Genomic DNA, 13635 nt, shown 5'->3' with positions numbered 1-13635 from the left:
TATTAGTAGCTAATTACTGGCGACTCAATCCAATATATTCAATCTAATGGAGATTGGGCCTGCACCCACCTGCCGCAATAAATATTAATCCATTATTCTTGTCCAACACACACACATTCCATAAAATATACATTGACTGAACACTATCAAAGAATGTACGTGGCCTCCCGGGTGGCGCAGTGGTTAAGGGTGCTGTACTACAGCGGCAGCTGTGCAATTGGCCTAGCGTCGTCCGGGTTAGGGAGGGCTTGGTCGGTAGGGATGTCCCATCGCGCACCAGCGACTCCTGTGGCGGGCCGGGCGCAGTGCGCGCTAACCAAGGTTGCCAGGTACACGGTGTTTCCTCCAGCACATTGGTGCGGCTGGCTTCCGGGTTGGATGTGCGCTGTGTTAAGAAGCAGTACGGCTGGTTGGGTTGTGTATCGGAGGACGCATGACTTTCAACCTTCGTCTCTCCCGAGCCCGTACGGGAGTTGTAGCGATGAGACAAGATAGTAGCTACTACAACAATTGGACACCACAAAATTGGGGAGAAAAAGGGGTAAAAAATAAAAATATAATAAAAAAAGACGTAATCTCACTACACCTTTATATAATTTGTAAAGGTTTAGTGTCAGAAGTGCAGGAAGTGAGAGAGGACTATATATTTATGTAACATTAACTGAGGATGGCAGCTTTATACCAGATGACCATGTTACTTGTTCGGTAACTGCTACTGGTACAGATGCATGGTATGTCACATGTGGGCAGGTTTTCAGGCTCCTGAGACCTCAGTCCTTATACGGAACTGTAGCTATGCTGTTCTCATGCGATATTATCAAACTGTCATTGGGGAACCCATCTGTGCAAACTATCTGCAAGTTTGAAATGCTAACAGACACAACTAGTCTAAACATGGTTTAAAACTGTGGACCAGATTAAACAATCTCATGGTGTTGAAAGGGGATGGTCAAAAACCAACTGATATTATTTTGCACATCAAGACTGATAAGATGGTTGGTTGCCTATGAGCCGAGGCTACCTGTAGTCTAAATGTCTGTTTCAGAGCAATGCAGCCTGATATCTCCATTGCCCCTGGACTCTCGGGCCAGCTGCTGGAGTGTCCCATTATTCATTATTCCACAAAATCCGTTCATATGCTAATCCAAAATGACCTATCCGGACTCAATCAATCCCGCGGCCGGCCACGTCCAGACCACAGAGCCAACACAACAAAGACTAATCCCACTGGAAAAAAAATGGTTAGTTTGACCGCCGCGCCACGAAGAGTATAAAGAGAAAATGGTTAACAACACATCCATTACGGAGGATAGTCTATGAGTCAGTAAGGTGAAAATGAGTGAGACCGTCAGTGCAACTATTGCGTACGAGCAAAAAAAATGTAACGTTAAAAAAAAAAAATCTATTACAGAATAATCAGTGTAATTGCTTAGTAGTTGCAATGTAAATATGATTGCCTAGTTCTAAATCATGAATAGGCCTACCTAGTCGTTAAAATACATTTCACCTCATACCTCATTGATGTTGATATGATTTAGTTTAAATCGAGCACACCACGAATGAGCCACAGACTACATTGTAGCACACATCTTGCAGTCAGGAAATATCAAACCCTTTCTAAACACGACCTTTCAACGGCAGTAAAAGTTCACTCAAACTGGAAATGCTGATTAAACTTGGCCACAGTTTAAAACCTGAAATAGATACTGTCTTGAAGGTCCGGACACAGCAGAGCGCAAAGATAGCCTTGTCAGCTGTGTAAATAACATATTGATACAAAATAACGGAGCCACAAACGGTAAAATGTAGTCAATGCTTACCTTATCACCAAGTAGGTGTGAGGGAGAGCATGGCTATGCACCCGGTGATAATAGCTTTCAACCACACTTTCCTCATTGCAAGCCTTTTCATAGTCTACTATTCCTGCTACACAATTTTACGAATCCGGCACTCTCACTCTCTGGTCAGTGCGAAGGCGCAATCTGTTCCTCTAAACTCTGTCCTCTTCGCTCTGCGAGCCTTTTTGTCAAGCTGTTCTGCAAACACATTCACCAAGCGCAAGGATTGGTAAAGCGACACAAAACCCAATAAGCGGTTAAACACAAATACCCCTACATTTAGTCCACCTACATTGAGATAATGCAATAGCCTTAACTTTGTAGATTACGTTTAGAACGAATCCAAAACAATAATTTACGGAGGCAGCAACAGAAAGCTAGAAAGTTGAAAAACGATCCAAAGGGACTCCTTTACCGTATGCGCTTAGTTAAGGAGCGCTGAGCAGGGGACTTGCTCACCCCGAGTGACTGGCTGAATAACGGAGTAGCCAGGACCACCGCACCCCCACCCCTCCCGAATGCTAATGACCATCAGTGATGTCAGCAAGTCACCATCCCAACACTGGTATAATTAGCGGCGTGAATGACTGGTGTTTTGGAGTCATTTGCATGCAAATCAAACAATTTCACTGAATCAACTGCCCCAGGGCAGCCAGCTAGAGAGCGATAAAAGGAATAGAAGGACCATGCGATATTGGAGGGATTGCCAAAGACTCCAGCCACCCTAGTCATAAGACTGTTCTCTCTGCTACCGCACGGCAAGCGGTACCGGAGCGCCAAGTCTAGGTCCAAAAGCCTTAACAGCTTCTACCCCCAAACCATAAGACTCATGAACAGCTAATCAAACGGCTATCCAAACTCTTTGCATTGCCTGCCCCCCCGCCCCTCCCCACATTTTTACACTGCTGCTACTCTCTGTTTATTACATATGCAGTCATTTTACCTCTACCTGCATGTACATATTACCTCAATTACCTTGACAAACTGGTGCCCCTGCACATTGACTCTGTACCGGTATCCCCTGTATGTAGCCTCTCTACTGTTATCTTTTTGTTGCTCATCATTTTTTTGTTCATTTCTATTTTCTTATTTTTTTCTTATTTTTTTTAACTTCAGTTTATTTTAGTAAAGACTTTCTTTACACTTATTCTTCTTAAAACTGCATTGTTGGTTAAGGTAAGGGCTTGTAAGTAAGCATTTCACTATACCTGTTGTATTCGGTGCATGTGACAAACATTGATTTGGAAACAAAATGCATAACAATTACCAAAATAATGGAGGAGAATGGAGAAGGGTTATAGATAGCCTATAGCTCACAGAACACTGGTGTGGAATAGAGTAAGGTAACCAAACGTTTTTTGTATTTCATTAGGATCCCCATTAGCTTTTGCAAAAGCAGAAGCTACTCTTCCCCCTGCCCTTATTTCCCAATACACTGTAGCCGAAGAGGTCCTATTATATACTGCTTAGTTAGTTATCAAATGTTTATCAACCGATTTAGAAGAAATACATTGTTTCAAGGCCTCTCAAATAGCTTCCCGAGCATTGGACTAGTAACTGAAAGGTTGCAAGTTCGAATCCCCGAGCTGACAAGGTACAAATGTGTCATTCTGCCCCTGAACAAGGCAGTTAACCCACTGTTCCCAGGCCGTCGTTGAAGATAAGAATTGACTGACTTGCCTAGTTAAATAAAGGTCCAATAAATAATACAAAAACAGAAGTGAACAATAGAGTTCACCTTTCAGCTCTTCCACAACAGTGAGTATGAGGGGATGGAGACAGGCAAGACAGTTACTGAACACTAGACAATTGAAACATAGTTTAGAGACAAAACAACTTCCAAATGTAGAAACAATGACATACAGTATAAGCAGTTGTAAGAACTATAAACTGGGTGATAGGGTTCTGTCGGTTTGGGACCAAAATAAATAGTTACACTTTTGGAATGAAATCAGTGTTTCAAGTTGTAAACCAAAATATTAATTTGACTTACTCTCTAACTTTTGTATAATTTCAGCCAGTAGTTTTGAAAGTGGTGCTCAGGAGCCAAAAGTGGTACCCGTTTTTTTGTGTACCCAATTGTGTACTACGTCATCCATTTAGTGTGATATGTTATGAGTTTCGCCATTTATATTATATCATACACATAAAGCAATTTGTGTGATATGTTCCAAATCCAATTCCTGAAATACGTTTCAAATTTGTTGGGCTTTAGATCCCGGAGTGCATTTAAAAAAAAACATTTTTAAAAATAAAACCCCCTTTTTCTCCCCAATTTCATGGTATCCAATTGTTAGTAATTACTATCTTGTCTCATCGCTACAACTCCCGTACGGGCTCGGGAGAGATGGAGGTCGAAAGCCATGCATCCTCCGAAACACAACCCAACCAAGCCGCACTGCTTCTTAACACAGCACATCCAACCTGGAAGCCAGCCACACCAATGTGTCGGAAGAAACACCGTGCACCTTGGTTACTGTGCACTGCCACAGGAGTCGCTGGTGCGCGATGAGACAAGGATATCCCTACCGGCCAAACCCTCCCTAACCCGGACGACGCTAGGCCAATTGTGCATCGCCCCACGAACCTCTAGGTCGCGGCCGGCTGCGACAGAGCCTGGGCACAAACCTAGAGTCTCTGGTGACAAAGGTAGCGCTGCGATGCAGTGCCCTAGACCACTGCGCCACCCGGGAGGCCGCCCGGAGTGCATCTTTAACTATGGAAAGTCAATCAACATTAATTCTTCCATTTGGGATGTGATTTGGTATTGATCGGTTTATTTGTGGACTCAACCTGCAATTAAAAGGGACTAAATAAACAGGCTGATTGTTCTCTACTAGATTCATTATATCTGGGCTATTTTGGTTAGTCGTAATTTACAAACACTTGCATGGCTCTAAGCTTGTAATACTATCTGAGCTCCTTTCCAGAATCAGTGTTAGGAGTGTTTAACAATGTCTGACTGCTGCTGCTAATTTGCTTATTTGTCTTGCATTGAATGTGGTTGATTTCAAAGGGGAAACAGTGCAACGAGGGGGAGTTTGTAATTAAATCAAGATGTGTTTATTCTTCCTCAAAAGCCTCTGCACTGCTTTAGCCAAGAGCCAAAAAGTAAAGTAAAAAAACAAAACACTTTGAAACAGTGGTTGAACGCTGTTTAAACAGTTTGTGAAGCTGGTAAAACCAGCCGGTGGCTCTGAATGACCTCCACAGTTTGAGGAAGACGCAGTCTTCTTTCCGTTCTCCTTTACCTCCTTGAGTCAGCCTACAGCTTTTGCTCCCAATGCTGTGTCTGGCTTGGATTCCATCTTCACACGTGGCAGACCGCCTCTCCCTGGCCTGCACGTCTTTTAGCCCCACACACAAGAGTATCAATTGCCCCTTATCCTGAACTTAAGGCCTTTCCACAGGATTTTATGAGGAACTGTAAGTGACTGCGTCCCCACTCCTCATAGCCACAGAGCGGATCAGCTGGTCTGGGGACCGTTGCTAACCTCATATGGGCTCTGCACTTTCCCAATAAACTTATCCAGGGCCTGTAACTGCTTTAATGCTCTAATAAAAATGTAGAGGCCAGCTTGGGAAACATGCCACAGATAACATTTACTTTACTGTAGGCATGCAGTTCCTCTGCATGGTCATTTTAGTCGAGGGGTACAAGTTACTCCCTTCAAAAGCATGTAGGAGCATATCAGTGCTTTTGTCCCTATCAAAGCACAAGATGAACGATAGTGCATACTTACTGCCCCGAGGGATGAACAAGCCATGTCAAATATGTTTTATAGTTGCACTTCCTGAGAGGATCTTATCATACACCAATATTATATAAACCTTACCAAGGAACAAACAAAAAGCAACAAGAAAAAAATTATCTGTCACTATAACAAAGAGCAATGGCTCCAATGGCCCGAGTTGACCCACAACCTCATGTAACACCACCCTCTTCTCTCCTTTCATGTGGGAAATGCTGATGATGACTATCACTGAGTCAACACCAAGGCAGCTGAATCTCACCCCAACAGCTGATCACTAAGGAGAGAAGAGAGAGCAAGAGAGGAGAGATAGAGAAAATAAATTGAGAGAGAGAGAGAGCAAGAGAAAATAGAGGGAGAGAGAGAGCAACAGAGAGAGCAAGCGAGAGAGAGAGAAAGAAAGAACACTCCTTTTCTGGTGTGTATAGATATCTACATTCTGGTGTGTATAGATATCTACATTCCTTTTTAGTGACTGGGCTGGGCTTGCATCAAAGCAGTTGGGACCAACAAGCAAGTTAGATTGATCCAACTTCCTTTCCCACAGACTAGACATATTTCCAGCCTCAGATAGGGATTTAGGGGGTTGGAGTAATTCCCCAAATCTCTGCTACCGCTTTTAGAAGTCTCTTCTAGCGCGTTTACCCATGTACTCTATCCTTAGAGTAGAGGGTCTGAGGCTGTGTATGGATACAAAGCTCACGAGCACTTCTACAATAGTGTTCACAGCAGATAAGTGACTATTACACACGCCATGTTGAATGTTAAATGGATTAATTCCACACGGTTTGAGCGGCATAATTGTATTTTTATAGGGGGAGAGAAAAGTTTAGCCAGTTTGTTGAAATTATAATTTGCTTGGGGGTTCGTGAACAGGGAGAGAGTGTGTTGTCCTGCTCCAACTCCATTCATGGAGGGGCCCTCGGCTCTGGAGTGATCTTGAGGAGAGGCTCCTGATGGGTAGGCTATTTCTGCCCCTGCTGGCCCACTTAAAACAAGAGGTCTTCAGCATGGAGAAACGTGTAGCTAGGGCCCCATCCATCTCAAGCCACAGGAAGCCTGGCTTTCAGGGGCTGTGGAGCACGTTCCTCAGTCCACAGTACCCTACTCTACCTCTGTCTCTCTGAGTTTTCCCAGTCCTACATGCGGATTCTGATTAAAAACATAACTGGGTCACACTTTCCTCTGGTTGAAAAAGGGGTGGGACGTAGTAAAGGTATGCGTAGATGCACAGGGAAATGTCGACTGATAAACATGAAAAATGTAGAAAGAAATGGTTTTACATCAACGTGAAATAGGAAAATTAAAGTGAACCACCTGCTGTCTAAACCTCCCACACCAAACATACAAGGGCAGTTTCATGACTAAGCTCCCATTCATCCACCAGTGGGAGGAATAATCCATAGTCATGTCGGCCATGTGGGTGTCAGTACCTCAATGGGTGATCACTCCCATTCAGTCAGACTGCAGGGTTCTGGAACACCATACATCTCTCCTCCTTGGAGCTCCGCAGCCCTCTCCTTTCTCCCTGCAGTCGCCATGCGGAGAGGAGTGACCAGATGTTCATTAATAAAGGATATGATCACCCTCATTAGGGTGACCACAGCAGTGCAACAACCCAGCAGCTTGATACATTATTGCCTCATTCTGTTTGAGAACGTCACACCACACAATACCCAATACTAAAGCCTCAGACACACTCTACAACACCACAGACAGGTATGCAGAACAACAGTACATGCTGATAATGCATACTACTTGAAGAGAGAAATAGAAGATGCAAAATTGAACACAATATGTGGTCTAGGACAAAGACGTAGACTTGTTTTCACGTTGAACATCAATAGAGAGTAAAAATCCTCAGGTCGGTCGGCCCAGTGATTTAAACACAGCCGTGTGATTATCTTCTTCTATTTAAGCCAATCACTTGGGTAGTGCTCCAATTTCTCCAGAGGCTCCTGTAACGGTTTAAACTTGAGCCATCCAAACCTTTAGTTAAATAAACCCTTGCTCAAGTATGCCATGTTTAAATATTTAGTTTGAGAAAGACTGGCTGGAAGGAGAGAAGGATCAGTCAAACAGTGGTGGGTCTGATTGAGCGGTTCTGTCTGTCCATTCTAGTCCAGGACCAGGAGGGAGTACAGTGCTCTGCTTATGTCCACTTACAGCTCCGTTTGATTTGCAATTTGTTATCAACACAATTCAAGGCCATGGCAGAACATTCCTCAGACAACTGTCTAGAGGACACTTTTCCTCCTTGTTGTTGCACGAATAAGAACATGTAGTAGACTAAAAAAACAGAACATAAGTCATGCTTACTAAGTTTTTACAAATTACATGTAAAAAATCTGTCAGATGTTATTTGTGCAGTAAGTAGGAACTGAAAGTATGTTCCTATTCAATTTCCAATGGCAAAGACAATATAGGGAAAAGAGATGGGAAAAAATAAAAAATAAATCTGAACAGTTAGTCCTCGGGGTTTTGCCTGCTACATAAGTTATGTTATACTCACAGACATGATTCAAACAGTTTAAGAAACTTCAGTGTGTTTTCTATCCAAATCTATACATAATATGCATATCTTATATTCTTGGCATGAGTAGCAGGAAGTTGAAATTGGGCACGCTATTTATCCAAAAGTGAAAATTCTGCCCCCTAGCTTTAACCTTGAAGTTAAGAACAAATGCTTATTTACAATGACAGCCTACAACTCATGCAACAGCAGCCACACACACACAGTCTGGTAAATGTATCAGGGTTAGGGATCAGGGAGGGCGTGAATCAGAGCCCAGGACGGACTGATATAGCTTCCTGTTACAGGAGTGAGAGTGCGAGAGAGATTGCGAGAGAGAGACCTAGCGAAAACCAGGATGCTCTTTTATTCATCTGTAGGAAAACCATTAGCTCATGCTTTAAACAGAGAATAGCACATCTGAAAAATCGGATCAGTCCTATCAGCCTGCAACATGCCTATTACAAACACCAAGCTCCAGTCAGTTTGATCGGTTGGTGTTGTCAAAATATGATTGGTTAGAAACTTTCACACAGGCCCATATCTTGCAGCATTAGTAGAGCCAGTTTGCTACCGTCAAGCCCATCTGAACTCTATGTAGACCTACACAGGAATAGGAAAACAGACCGGCTTACTCACCAATCCACTTCCACCCTCCCCTTTTCACCTCAATAACCCTAAAGCGTTTCACTTACATCACTATCTCACAGGGGAATTATGCTTTTAGTACTACAGGCTATTTTGGATTAAAATTAATTTAAGTGATGAGGTTTTTCAGAATAAAGTAAAAGCGAAGGTGTGTAGAGTCAGGACTGAATAGACTTGTCTGATATGAACAGATGACATTGGAGAAGGAGAAAAGGGGGATTTAATACACTGAATCTTATTTCAGAGCTTACCTAAGTGGCCAATAGAAATATAAAGAGGATGACTTCCTGACCACACAACAGAGGTTCTGTGAGGGGGGTCCTCATCCAATCAACAGTGTTTCATCTCAACCAACCCTGAAATAAAACAACCACCCATCCAATTCACCAACTACAAAAACAACAGTTCACTTTGGTCAGGCCATTTATTCCACCCAAGGTCCATTTCACTATCAGATTTCCTGCAATAAGCTGTGATGACACACGCTCCATGTCGATATGACCACAGCTGCTTTCTCCACAGGAGCTGTCTTGCCCAGCTCCGGTGGCAGTTATGGACCGGTAACTGAAGAGAAATTGGCATTTTAGGATCAACAGAGTATGTGTCAGGGGAGGAAGTTATCCAGATTTTCATACCACTTCCATACAATAACGGGGTATACGATATTAACGAATGTGCAAACAGGGGGCACTAGTTCACACACACACACACACACACACACACACACACACACACACACACACACACACACACACACACACACACACACACACACACACACACACACACACACACACACACACACACACACACACACAGAGAGAGTTAAAGTCAGAAGTTTACATACACCATAGCCAAATACATTTAAACTCAGTTTTTCACAATTCCTGACATTTAATCCTAATAAAAATTCCCTGTCTTAGGTCAATTAGCATCACCACTTTATTTTAAGAATGTGAAATGTCAGAATAATAGTAGAGATAATTACTTATTTCAGCCTTTATTTCTTTCATCACATTCCCAGTGGGTCAGAAGTTTAAATACACTCGATTAGAATTTGGGTCGCATTGACTTTAAATTGTTTAACTTGGGTTAAATGTTTCGGGTAGCCTTCCACAAGCTTCCCACAATAAATTGGGTGAATTTTGGCCCATTCCTCCTGACAAAGCTGGTGTAAATGAGTCAGGATTGTAGGCCTCCTTGCTCGCACATGCTTGGCCACAGTCCTGGCCACAAATTTTCTATGGGATTTTTTTATTTGACCTTTATTTAACTAGGCACTTGCTAAGAACAACTTCTTATTTTCGATGACGGCCTAGGAACAGTGGGTTAACTGCCTGTTCAGGGGCAGAACGACAGACTTGCCAGCTCGGGTAGTTTTGAACTTGCAACCTTCCGGTTGCTAGTCCACCACTCTAACCATTAGGCTACCCTGCCGATTGAGGTCAGGGCTTTGTGATGGCCACTCCAATACCTTGAATTTGTTGTCCTTAAGCCATTTTGCCACAACTTTGGAAGTATGCTTGGGGTCATTGTCCATTTGGAAGACCCATTTGCGACCAAGCTTTAACTTCCTGACGGATTTCTTGAGATGTTGCTTCAATATATCCACATAATTTTCCTCCCTCGTGATGCCATCTATTTTGTGAAGTGCAACAGTCCCTCCAGCAGCAAAGCGCTCCCACAACATGATGCTGCCACCCCCGTGCTTCATGGTTCTTTGGCTTGCAAGCCTCCCCCTTTTTCCTCCAAACATAACGATGGTCATTATGGCCAAACAGTTTTATTTTTGTTTCATCAAACCAGAGGACATTTCTCCAAAAAGTACAATCATTGTCCCCATGTGCAATTGCCAACTGTAGTCTGGCTTTTTTTATGGCGGTTTTGGAGCAGTGGCTTCTTCCTTGCTGAGTGGCCTTTCAGGTTATGTCGATATAGGACTCGTTTTACTGTGGATATAGATACTTTTGTACCAGTTTCCTCCAGCATCTTCACAACGTCCTTTGCTGTTGTTCTGGGATTTATTTGTAGTTTTCGCACCAAAGTACGTTCATCTCTAGGAGACAGAATTAGCCTCCTTCCTGAACAGTATGATGGCTGCCTGGTCCCATGGTGTTTATACTTGCGTACGATTGTTTGTACAGATAAGCGTGGTACCTTCAGGCGTTTGGAAACTGCTCCCAAGGATGAACCAGACTTGTGGGGGTCTACAATTGTTTTGTGAGGTCTTGGCTGATTTCTTTTGATTTTCCCATGATGTCAAGCAGAGGCACTGAGTTTGAAGGTATGCCTTGAAATACATACACAAGTACACCTCCAATTGACTCAAATGATGTCAATTAGCCTATCAGAAGCTTCTAAAGCCATGACATAATTTTCTGGAATTTTCCAAGCTGTTTAAAGGCACAGTCAACTTAGTGTATGTAAACTTCTGACCCACTGGAATTGCGATACAGTGAATTATCTGTTGGTAAACAAGTGTTGTAAAATTACTTGTGTCATGCACAAAGTAGATGTCCTAACCGACTTGCCAAAACTATAGTTTGTTTAAAAGAAATTTGTGGAGTGGTTGAAAAATTAGTTTTAATAACTCCAACCTAATTCCGACTTCAACTGTGCACGCACGCACCCACACACAAAACTATGAAGTCATTAGGGATCTTGATCCAGGAGGGATTGAATGTCTCTGCTGTAACCAACAAGCTTGATCTTGACATCTAGCCACTTAGCTACAAATTAGCAAACCAAATGCATAGCTGGAGCCCTGAGGTGGATATAATTTAGTTCACATCTAAGATTTCTAATAGTTATACTTATAAGCAGTGTCATAGTGTCACGCAGCCCCCACCCCAAACATCTATGTACATATATATATTTTTTTAAAGATATTGGTATTTTGAAATATCCCGGTATAAGGTATAAACAGTATATCGCCCAAGCGATAGTATTTGTTGTGTTGAGACTCGGTGTGTTAGCAACGCAAGGACTGATTGGAGAAGGTCTGAGACAGCACTAAGGAATAAGGAATAGATGACTCATTCAGCATCCACGTATACTGTGTAATCATGAAAACTCAGCAGAACACACAAATACACGCACACACACTCACTCACAGACAATCCAACAAAAGGTAGAGGCATTGAGACACTCAGGAGCCCCTCCACCATGTTCCACAGAACACTGCCGTTACTGCTACTCTTCCATCTGTCTGTTCCTGCTACTCACTGTAGCTTCTATTACTTCCCCTTGTGTAGACTTTGGCCCATTAGAAATCAGTGAGAGAGCAACACCCTGAGAAGAACTAAATGACCCAGGCACAAGGCTGTTTATATGATCCCGGCCTGCCATTCGCCCCTGCTTATTTGAACTACGAACAGCACCATCCATGTGTGTGTGGAGGGGGAAGGCAAGGTCGGCTATTCTAAAGCATATCCTGTGTCCTGCCCCTTTCACACCCCTCCACGCTCTTAGCACACTTTTCACAGCGCGTTTATCTCCCAGCAGGCGCCGGCACTCCTTTGCTTCTCCAGGCACAGATAGTCCTCTGTGTGCCCAGCCTGGGTTGCACGGCAGACGCCCCACTGCCTTCCTGAAGCCACAGAGCACTGTGACCCACATATGGGTAGTACTCTTTCAGCTTTTGACCACTGCCTGCTAGTCCCTCTCCAGATCCCTCCACTGCACAATGCCAGTGACTATGCATGGAGATTACTCAAAGCAGCCCCTGTGATGAAGGAGGGAGACTGGAGGAATAGTGGGTTTGGGATGGGGTTGGTAACAGTGCCTAGGGGTAGGGGAGGATGAGAGAGTGTATCGTCAATGAACCCAACGTTTTAATCCACAGCCTGGAAGGACTGTGCCACCAAGCCAGATACTGTGGAATCTCAAAAGAACACGCATGCGCGCACAGACAAATAGATAGATGTCTGTACAATATTGAGTTAACTTTTCGTAGTTTACTTTTTGTGGGTGTGAATGTACTGAGATGTAAAATAGCAGACATTTAGCTAGGCTGACATTTATGAAGGACTGGTGGGCTGTGATTTAGCTGCTTTCAGTTGCGATTTCTGACTCCCAACTATCCATGTGTGGGTTTCTCTAAAATAGCAACTCATACATTAATGGCAAGAAATAGACTGTTCAGTATGATGTGGGAATATTGACCAGGAAAATCAGATAGCAATGCTGTCACATTTGACATAAGACTACGTTATGAATCTAATGTTTCAGGCTCCACCCATTCTCAGTTACACACTAGTTTTACACAGTGTATATGTGCAATCATTAGAAAAATATAACCTAGCAACTGAATGTCAGTTGAGGTCTGTTTTGGGTTAAAGTGATTTTCCTTCTGAAGACTTCAACCCTCTGTAGATATCCCCTAAAGGCCCTTTGACTTGTTGGACTCGTTGACCATTTACTTGCAGGTGGAATGTTTAACTACTGCAAATGTTTCCTACTCACCTCTGTTGCTATGCCTAGCATCTGTAGCTCCCACCAGTTACTTTATACAGAAACACACTCACATATACATGACCAGCTGAGATTATTACTCATTTCCATCAGCTTCACTACACATACCATTTGTTTTCTTATTGTGCAATGCTTTTCCAGAAGAGCTTGGGCTAAACTACAAAATAAGAACATTTAATGGTTTGGAATTGGACACGGCAGTTTGATTTCAAAAAGCCCCTTTTACATTAAGGGAAAATCAGCCTGAATTCCAAATCCAATTGAATTAATCCTTGTATTGAATTTAAGAAAAATGTGCTTGGTGCCACAGCTCTGGTATGTAGGCCAGTGTATTAGTGGGCAGAGTAAAGCCTGCTGCTATGATACAGGCTGCAGTGCTACTGGTCTGCCAGCCAGAAGACAGCGCTGCCTG

The 13635-nt window shown here is 43.1% G+C and overlaps 1 protein-coding gene across 6 annotated transcripts in view; it reads right to left on the bottom strand.

The window, feature by feature from the left end:
• LOC118388428 (prickle-like protein 2) overlaps positions 1 to 13635 on the bottom strand; it is a 112341-nt gene that overhangs the window by 21784 nt on the left and 76922 nt on the right. Inside the window, exons 1-2 of one of the 6 annotated variants that reach the window (XM_035777505.2) lie at positions 2254 to 2309; positions 1821 to 2036 (exon numbers count right to left, since the gene is read on the bottom strand). The exons of 4 other annotated variants lie outside the window; for them this stretch is intronic. The gene's annotated coding sequence lies outside the window, so the exon portion shown is untranslated. Of the gene's footprint in view, positions 1 to 1820; positions 2325 to 13635 lie in introns of those variants that run through there. One more of the 6 variants, XM_035777504.1, reaches the window with a different exon arrangement.

Source organism: Oncorhynchus keta, chromosome 10 (genome assembly GCF_023373465.1).
Source record: "Oncorhynchus keta strain PuntledgeMale-10-30-2019 chromosome 10, Oket_V2, whole genome shotgun sequence".
NCBI classification, from domain to species: Eukaryota; Metazoa; Chordata; class Actinopteri; order Salmoniformes; family Salmonidae; genus Oncorhynchus; species Oncorhynchus keta.
The sequence above is the reverse complement of the archived record's forward strand: the minus strand, read 5'-3'. Positions and strand labels throughout refer to the sequence as shown.